The following is a 7,721-nucleotide window of genomic DNA, read 5'->3' as shown; positions in this document are numbered from 1 at the left end:
GGGCCACTCAGCAGGGGCAGCTCCCAGCCTGCCTGGGCTGGTGCATTTCAAAGAGCTGCCTGGGTTGCGAAGCTGTTCCTGGGGAAGCAGTGTTCACCCTGCTCTTGCAGGCATGTGATGAATATTTCATAACCCAGATGCGATCCTGTCCACAGTTTTCTCTCCTTCCCCTTTCCAGCACCCCTGTCCTCATGGTCCTCCACCTTAACCTAGCCCCAGTCCCCAACCATCCCCACATGAGAAAATCAGTCAAAATATTTATCAGGAATTGGTATGAACCAGCCAAGAACTGTGAAGAGCTAATCTGTGCAGAGCTAATAAGAATGAACAAAGTCACCACAGACTTCGCCATGGGCATCGCTGATAAGGATTTGTCAGAAGAATTGCAGCTAAAATCTGAACAGCCCTGGGAAGTGGAATGCAAATGCCTCGCTTCCCATTCCTCTACCTGTCCGGTGTCCTCTGGGAGCAGACTAGAACCTTCAGGATTGAGTCAGAAACTCACCCAGAGCCTGGGCAGGCAGAGAGGACAGACAGCTGGGATAGAGGAAGGTACTAAATGTGGGACAAACTCATCTGAGCCAGTCCGAGCATGCATGCAGACTGTGCTGGTGGGTAGAGAAAAGAGGGTGGAGAAGGAGGAGGAAGCTGGTAGGAAGTGCTTCCTTTCTCCATTCCCTGACAGAGTGGATGTGCTATGTAGGCTAATGATGCAGGGCGTGCTGAAATTAGATATAAGAAATAAGATTCCAAACCCTTGGAAGAAAAGAAAAAGAAAACAAAAAGTGAGCTGAATTTAGTTGTGGACCATAGTTTTCCAGTCCTGATATAACTGGTCTTCGAACTGTTTCAGTAGGCTTATCTCATGTGGACTTCAAAGCGGGGGGCAAGGGTCAGGCACCAACAGGCTTCCTGCAGAGGCTAGAAGCAGCTGGAGGGTGAGATCCCACAGTTAGCAAAGGCTGTGCTATTGGCCATGGGCAGGGGCAACCTCTAATAGATCTCTGAGAGTACTTCCCTGTAAATGAGACATTACTGCCCTGGCTGTGTTATATGTTTCTTCTCTATGCATCTTCACTGCAAAGTTTATTGTGGGGCTGATGCATTTTTACTGCATCTCCTAAAAGTAGACACATTTTCATCTTTTTCTTGAAATACATATCGTTAAATCTCTCTACCAATTCCTTCTGGCTTATTGGACTTGGAAGCAAGCTGTGAAGAATGATTTGTATTCAGGCCACAAAGCCACCCCAAGACAGGTCTCTTTCACACCCCTATAGCCACAGGGGAGAATGGAGGTAAGGAGGGCGGGAGGCTTTGGTGTGGGGTGTAAATGAGGTTTTTGAATAACATTGGTTTTCTATTCCCTCACATATTTTAAATCTGCTAGTTTTCTCAAGTGCTGAACTTGCCACTCTCCCAGGGCAATAATATCATCTTGCATTTGTGTGGGGCTTTACAGCTTAGAAAATGCTTTCAGTATATATATTACTTCTCAGTCTTCACTACCACTCTGAGGAAGTAGTGGATACAGAAAAATCATCCCTGGACCACAGAAGTGAGAGCAGAGACTCAGAGAAGGTGCTCTAGGACACTTGGGCACTTGTTCAAGATCAGAAGAGGTTGTGGGGGGGTAGTGCAGTAAACGAAAAGTGCCCCCTAAGACATCAGGTCCTAACCTTAAAAGCCTGTGAATGTTTCCTTGTTCAGAAAAAGGGTTTTTGTGTGATAGGCAGTAAGTAAGACAGGCAGTAAGTAAGAGCAAAAATGGGCCAGGTACGGAAGGTCACCAGGGCAGAAGGCCCCAGGTGCCTAGTGGTGGGCAAAAGTGGGAAAAAAAGGACCTCATCCCCAGGGTGATCTTTCCCCCTTAGCATATCAGTGGTCATTTGCTTTAGACCCCTGACCTTTCATATTGGTTGTCATGTGGTTTGGACCCTCCCCTGACCTTTTCTCCTCTATGTTCCTAGTCATGCAGGTTAAACACCCTTAGAGGGAGAATAAACAAGGGGGCCTCAGAATAGCCCTTAAGCATTAAACCCTAGGACAATGAGGTTCTAACCTGAAACAAATACATTCAGGCCTCAGTTGTATTTCAGTTCCAGGCCTAAAAAAGCAGCAAAGTCAGACAAGCAATGCCAAGGCTGACCTCGGGGCCAGCTACATTGACTAATGACCCCTGACCCTGGCACCCAGTAATCAGCAGAGACCATGACCCTGAAGGGACAGCTGGAAAGCTGATGAATAGTCTACTGAGATCCTCCCCTGGGACTTCCCTTAAAATCTCCATCCTTAAAAGCCCTTAGGACTGAGGACCCAGAGCCTCTCTCTCCAGGGAGCATGCCCGTGCCTTTCCCTTCTCTCTCTTCTTCCACATCAGAGTGTTATTACTTTCCTCTCTTCTAAGTTCCAAAGGTCCCTCTTTTGCCTCTGTAACTTGTTTCTTGAACCCATTTCTTCTTTGGCTCACTTCTTTTTACCTCTGTGACTTTCTAAATAAACTTACTCTTATAGTTTGAGTCTTGGCTCTGAATTCGTTCCTAGCCAGAACTCAAGTACTGAGGTTGCTGAACCGAGGTCCATCTGACCCTGCTTGCCTAACACCTGGTGCTGTTTTTGCCACCAACAACATTTGCAAGTATGACTAAGTTAAGGATTTTGAGATAGTGTGATTATCTTGAATTTTCCCAAGCAGGCACTAAATGCTACTGTATTATATTGTAATCGAAAGCAGGCCCAACTGCTTGCCACTATAAAAGCCAATACTCAAGAGGCAGCAGCTGATGTAAAGGAAGGTGGTTTACTTTTACATGCTGGCCACCTGGATGATGGGAGATTCAAGTCTCAAATCCTATCTCCACCTCTCAGTGGAGGCAGAGTTTTACAAAGAGGAGGAAGGGAACAGAACAAAGAGATCAAGGAAGGGGGTTGAAAAGTTCTCTACATGCAGACTAGCAAAGTCCATTCCAATAAAACAAGTGATATTTTGGTATGCATCATCTTGATTTAGTCATCCTGGCTTCATATCATCCTGGCTCCACAGTTGAAGGTCAGCAAATCTCCCAGAGCTGGATGCCTAAAGGTCAGAATCGGTATCTTTTGAGCAGTTAGCTTCTAGGATTCTTATACAAACATGCTGTTCATCTACAAGTTACATATTAGTCAGACTCATAATTTACAGAAAATTTTCAAAAGAATTGTGGGGTGGGTTACAATTTCCCACCGTTAAAATTTTCAACTGTTGCAAATCCCCACTGTCAATTTTTCTTACATTTCTATGGAAGTTAGATAGTTGTAGCCAAAACATTTCAGAAAACTAGAAAAGTTTAGGATTCAGTCTAGGTCATAGGTGAAAAATAAAACTTTACAGACAATTCATTGAATTAGAGTTTAATATTCATAACTGTGTATAATAGATTCTTTTGAAACATAAATTTTCTCCTAAAATCACCCTCATTTTTATCAAAGAGCCAAATCAAGACCAATTCATGTACTATATTAAGACCAGTTTCAATTTGGCCTGATTTTTTGCATAAACACAACAGGAATAGCAATTGATCATATAGACTTTTTAAAATCTGCTTTGCTGGAATGTCTTAAGGAATTTTTAGATTGAACTTTAATTAGTCCTGCAACTTTGAAGCCAAGAAACTATATTGCCATAGGCTTTACCTGCAACACCTACAGATTTGGGTAAACTCTTCAGGTTCTCAAGGTCTCCAAAATATCTTGAGGCTCTTTCCTTGCCATCTCCCAGGAAAGCAACCTTCACTCCTTACCTGGAAAGACTGCCACAAACCATATGCATAAGCAAGGTACTAGGTCATTTCTCCAAAGGGCTTTTATAGTCTTTCCAAGTCCATTTTTATTTCTTAAAGCTTTTTGATGACATCCAGAGTCTAAGCATGTCTCTCTCACATATGATATTTGGGCCAAAGCTTTGGCTAATAAAACCACAATTGGAAACTAGAAGAAATCAGATTCCTATTGAGTTTGTGCAAATATATTGCCATTAAAATAATAATACTCATTAAGATTTTTTAAATTCTGGAGGGATCAAATAGGAAGAAAAGCATACATGCAAAATATTGTTACAATTTACCAAATTTCTCTAAGAAATCAATTTTAAAAAAATTAGCAATATTTTGAACAAAGTCACAAGAACAATTATCCTCATTCTGTCCCACAATCTATTCCTGTTTATCCCTGTTATCTGTCTACATGTTTACAAACACAGTCATTCCCCAGAGCCCTAAAAATCTCCTCTATTTCAAAGGTATGATTTGAAAATTTATTCTCAGAAACTCATATTTTAGAATAAGTTAGGAGATGTAATGTTTTTTGCAAATGCATTAGAGTAAAACAGTGATTGTCTCTAAGTGACCAAAAAAATGACCTAAAATGACATAGTTATAGACCTGATTACAATGAACTTACAAAGGAATTTGCTTTTTTTGGTAAGAACATTTTAAGCAATCAGAATTACAAATGAAAGTATATCAGACCAAGAAATCAATTAATTTGTTTCCCACTGTCAATTGTACCTAGGGTTTCTTTTGGAAAGTAACAATTGGTTTTGGAAAATCAAAGGGAGCTTTTGGCTTTTCCATTTGTCATTAAAATTATCACTTTGCTTTACTACCTATCTATGTACCTTTCTTTTTCTTTCTAATTCTTTTTTCCCATTTCCATTCTCCTTCTTTATAATTCCTCCTCCAATGTCTTTTCTTCCTGTATGTCTCTTTCCTTAATCCTTTCTCACCTGTTTTTTATTTCCTCAATTTATTTTCTTTTTGTTTCTTCCCTCTATACAATCCTTCTTCAACATGTACAGACCCTCTTCAACTTACACAGGACCTCTGCAACTTTCCTAGTCCCTTTTAGTTTGCCCTTTTAAGTCATCCATAAATAACCAACTTTAGCATGACCTACTATCAATTTTATTTCCTTCAAAATGCATTGCCATAATTTACACCTTTTGTTTCCAAAACCATATGTTCTTTCCCAACTTAATTAGAATTTTCCATTTTTAGTGACAACTAAAAGTGAGTAATTAGTATTTTTTTGATTGACAAACTTATGAATATGTTTCATAATTTTCAGAAAGTTTTTTCTCAGTTGGCAAATCCACTCATATTTTTATTCTTGGTGATTACTGCATTCCTTTAGTGTGCTCAAAAGTAAGCTATTTCATTATCTAGTGCCCTTGACAACTTTGAGGAGGCTGGAGAAGAAGGGGAGATACCAGCCTTGAGCTTGTTCCCAGGACTGCAGCTCCTGGGTCTCCAGAAAGAGAATTCAGAGTGCTTAAAAGACTCATTTTTCTTTTTCTTTTCTCTCTGAGTTTTACTGTCTGAGAGGGGAGTGAGATCCTTTTCCCTCTTTAAACCATCAATTGAAATACTTTCTTAGTAGAATCCTTATGATGTAACAACATGAAAGCTTGCACATTAGAGATCTTATCCCGTTTACTAAACCATTAGCAAACAGTTCTAATTAGTCTAAACTGCGACCTAATGGACTCTGATGGGATGGAGACTGAGCTGCTCCTTTTCAAAACAGAAACAAAAACACAATCTAAAGCAAAGACGAAGTGTGAAGGAGGGACTGGGACTAGCCTTAGAATCTTATGTCATACCAACCAGTACTCCAAATGACCCTGACGTGGTCCAAATGGTATGAAGCCCAAAAAGCAGAGACATTTATCTCACTCAAACCAGTACCGTGACTGACCTTTCACAAGGTCCAAGTGGTACAGCCCAAACAACAAAGATATTCCTGGTATATGCAAAATGGCAAAGATCAAACCAAGTCCCCAAAAGACAAGAAAGCAAGCAAAAAAACTGTAACCAGTTTCATTTCAGAAAGACAAGAGAAACAGATGAGAGCTCTCAAACAGAAACAGACTTCTTCCTGTGGAGGAACAAAACTAATAGACAATTAAAAAGCAGTAAGCAACAAGAAAAGCAAACAATACCTAAACCCGCACAAAAAGAGCACTCCAACCAAATCCCAGACTGGGGAACTGGGATTTCTTTCCCTCTTTCTCTCCCTCCCTTCCTTCCTTCCTCCCTTCCTTCCTTCCTTCCATCCTTCCTTCCTTCCTTCCTTCCTTCCTTCCTTCCTTCCTTCCTTCCTTCCTTCCTTCCTTCCTTCCTTCCTCTCTCTCTCTTTCTCTCTTTTTCTTTTTTTTTTTTGTCACTGAGCCATGCCTCTGTCCAAGTGGTGCCTTTTGATTACTACAGAATCCCAAATGGTTCAAGGTAGTGGGGCAGGGGCTCCTGGCTGTGCACACTAGTGACTTACACACACTGAGCTCATCAGCCCACCCTCAACCCAATTCCTTTCATCAGCAAAGTGTTTAAAGGCAGCAGATGCCTTGAGAAGGACATCAGGAAGATACCCTGAAATAAAGAACTTTCGGAAGCTACTGGGAAATTCCTGTAGTCCCTGCTATGGGGTCAGCCTGCCACAAGCAGCTGGGACTCCAGCCTGGGCCCTCTGGGCCTTACTGGAGTCCATCTTGTCCCATCTAGTGTCACCAAAAACTAAGCAAAAGTAGGTTCGGCTGCCTGCCGCTATGAAAGCCAATACTCAAGAGGCAGGTGCTGATGTAAAGGAAGGTGGCTTATTTTCAGATGCAGGCCACCTGGATGATGGTAATCTCATGTCTCAAAGCCCATCTCCACCTCTCAGTGGAGGCAGAGGTTTGTATAAGGAGGGAGAGGGGAACAGAATAAAGAGATCAGGGAGGGGGTTGTAAAGTTCTCTATGTGCAGATGAGCACAGTCCATTCCGATAAGGCAAGTGACAGTCCTGTGTGCATCATCCTGGTTTACTCACCATGGATTCATGTCATCTTCATTTTACGTCATCTTGACTCCATGGTTAAAGGTCAGCAAATCTCCTGGAGCTGGGGTGCCTGAAGGTCAGAGTCTGTATCTTTTGAAGTTAGTTCCTAGTATTCCTATACAAACATGCTGTTCATCTACAAGCTACACATTAGTCAACATCAGCACTTACAGAAAAAATGTTAAAAGGATTGTGGAGTGGATTATAATTCCCCATTACAATTTTCCACTGTTACAATAAGAGTCCTTGTAAGAGAGAATCCAAGGGAAAGTACACACACACACACACACACACACACACACAGCCACCCACCCACCCTCCCCTGAGAGGCAATGTGAAGACAGAGCAGAGAAAGACTTGAAGATTTCGACAGTGAACAGGAGTGATGTGGCCACAAGCCAAAGAGTCCCAGCAGCCATTAGAGGCTAGAAGTAACAAGGCACAGATTCTCCCCTGGAACGTCTGGAGGGAGTACAACCCAGCCGACAACTTGTTTTCTGCCTAATGATACTAATTTCAAACTTCAGACTCCAGAAGAATGAAAGAATACCTTTCTGTTGCTTTAAGCTACCCAGTTAGTAGTACTTTGTTACAGAAACAGCAGCCACAGGAAACTAATACAGGCAGTGAAGCAGGAACTGAGTAGGCAGCCCTGTCTGTGGGGAGTCAGGCTCAGGAGTCAGGAAGAGCCTGTGGCTCAGAAAGAGGGTCAGGTTGGTGGGGTTGATGCTGAGCTCAGCCAACCAGTCGATATTAAACTGAGAGCTCACTATTATGCTTGGAACTGCTGGCTTAATAGAGAGTTAGAAGCTATGGTTTATGATTTTAAGATGCTCACAGGGTGGCTAAGGAAGCAGTATACACAAGCA

This window comes from Pteronotus mesoamericanus, unplaced genomic scaffold (genome assembly GCF_021234165.1).
Source record: "Pteronotus mesoamericanus isolate MK-2021 breed Mesoamerican mustached bat unplaced genomic scaffold, CSHL_Meso_final scaffold_36, whole genome shotgun sequence".
Taxonomy (NCBI): Eukaryota; Metazoa; Chordata; class Mammalia; order Chiroptera; family Mormoopidae; genus Pteronotus; species Pteronotus mesoamericanus.
Note: the sequence above shows the minus strand (reverse complement) of the source record.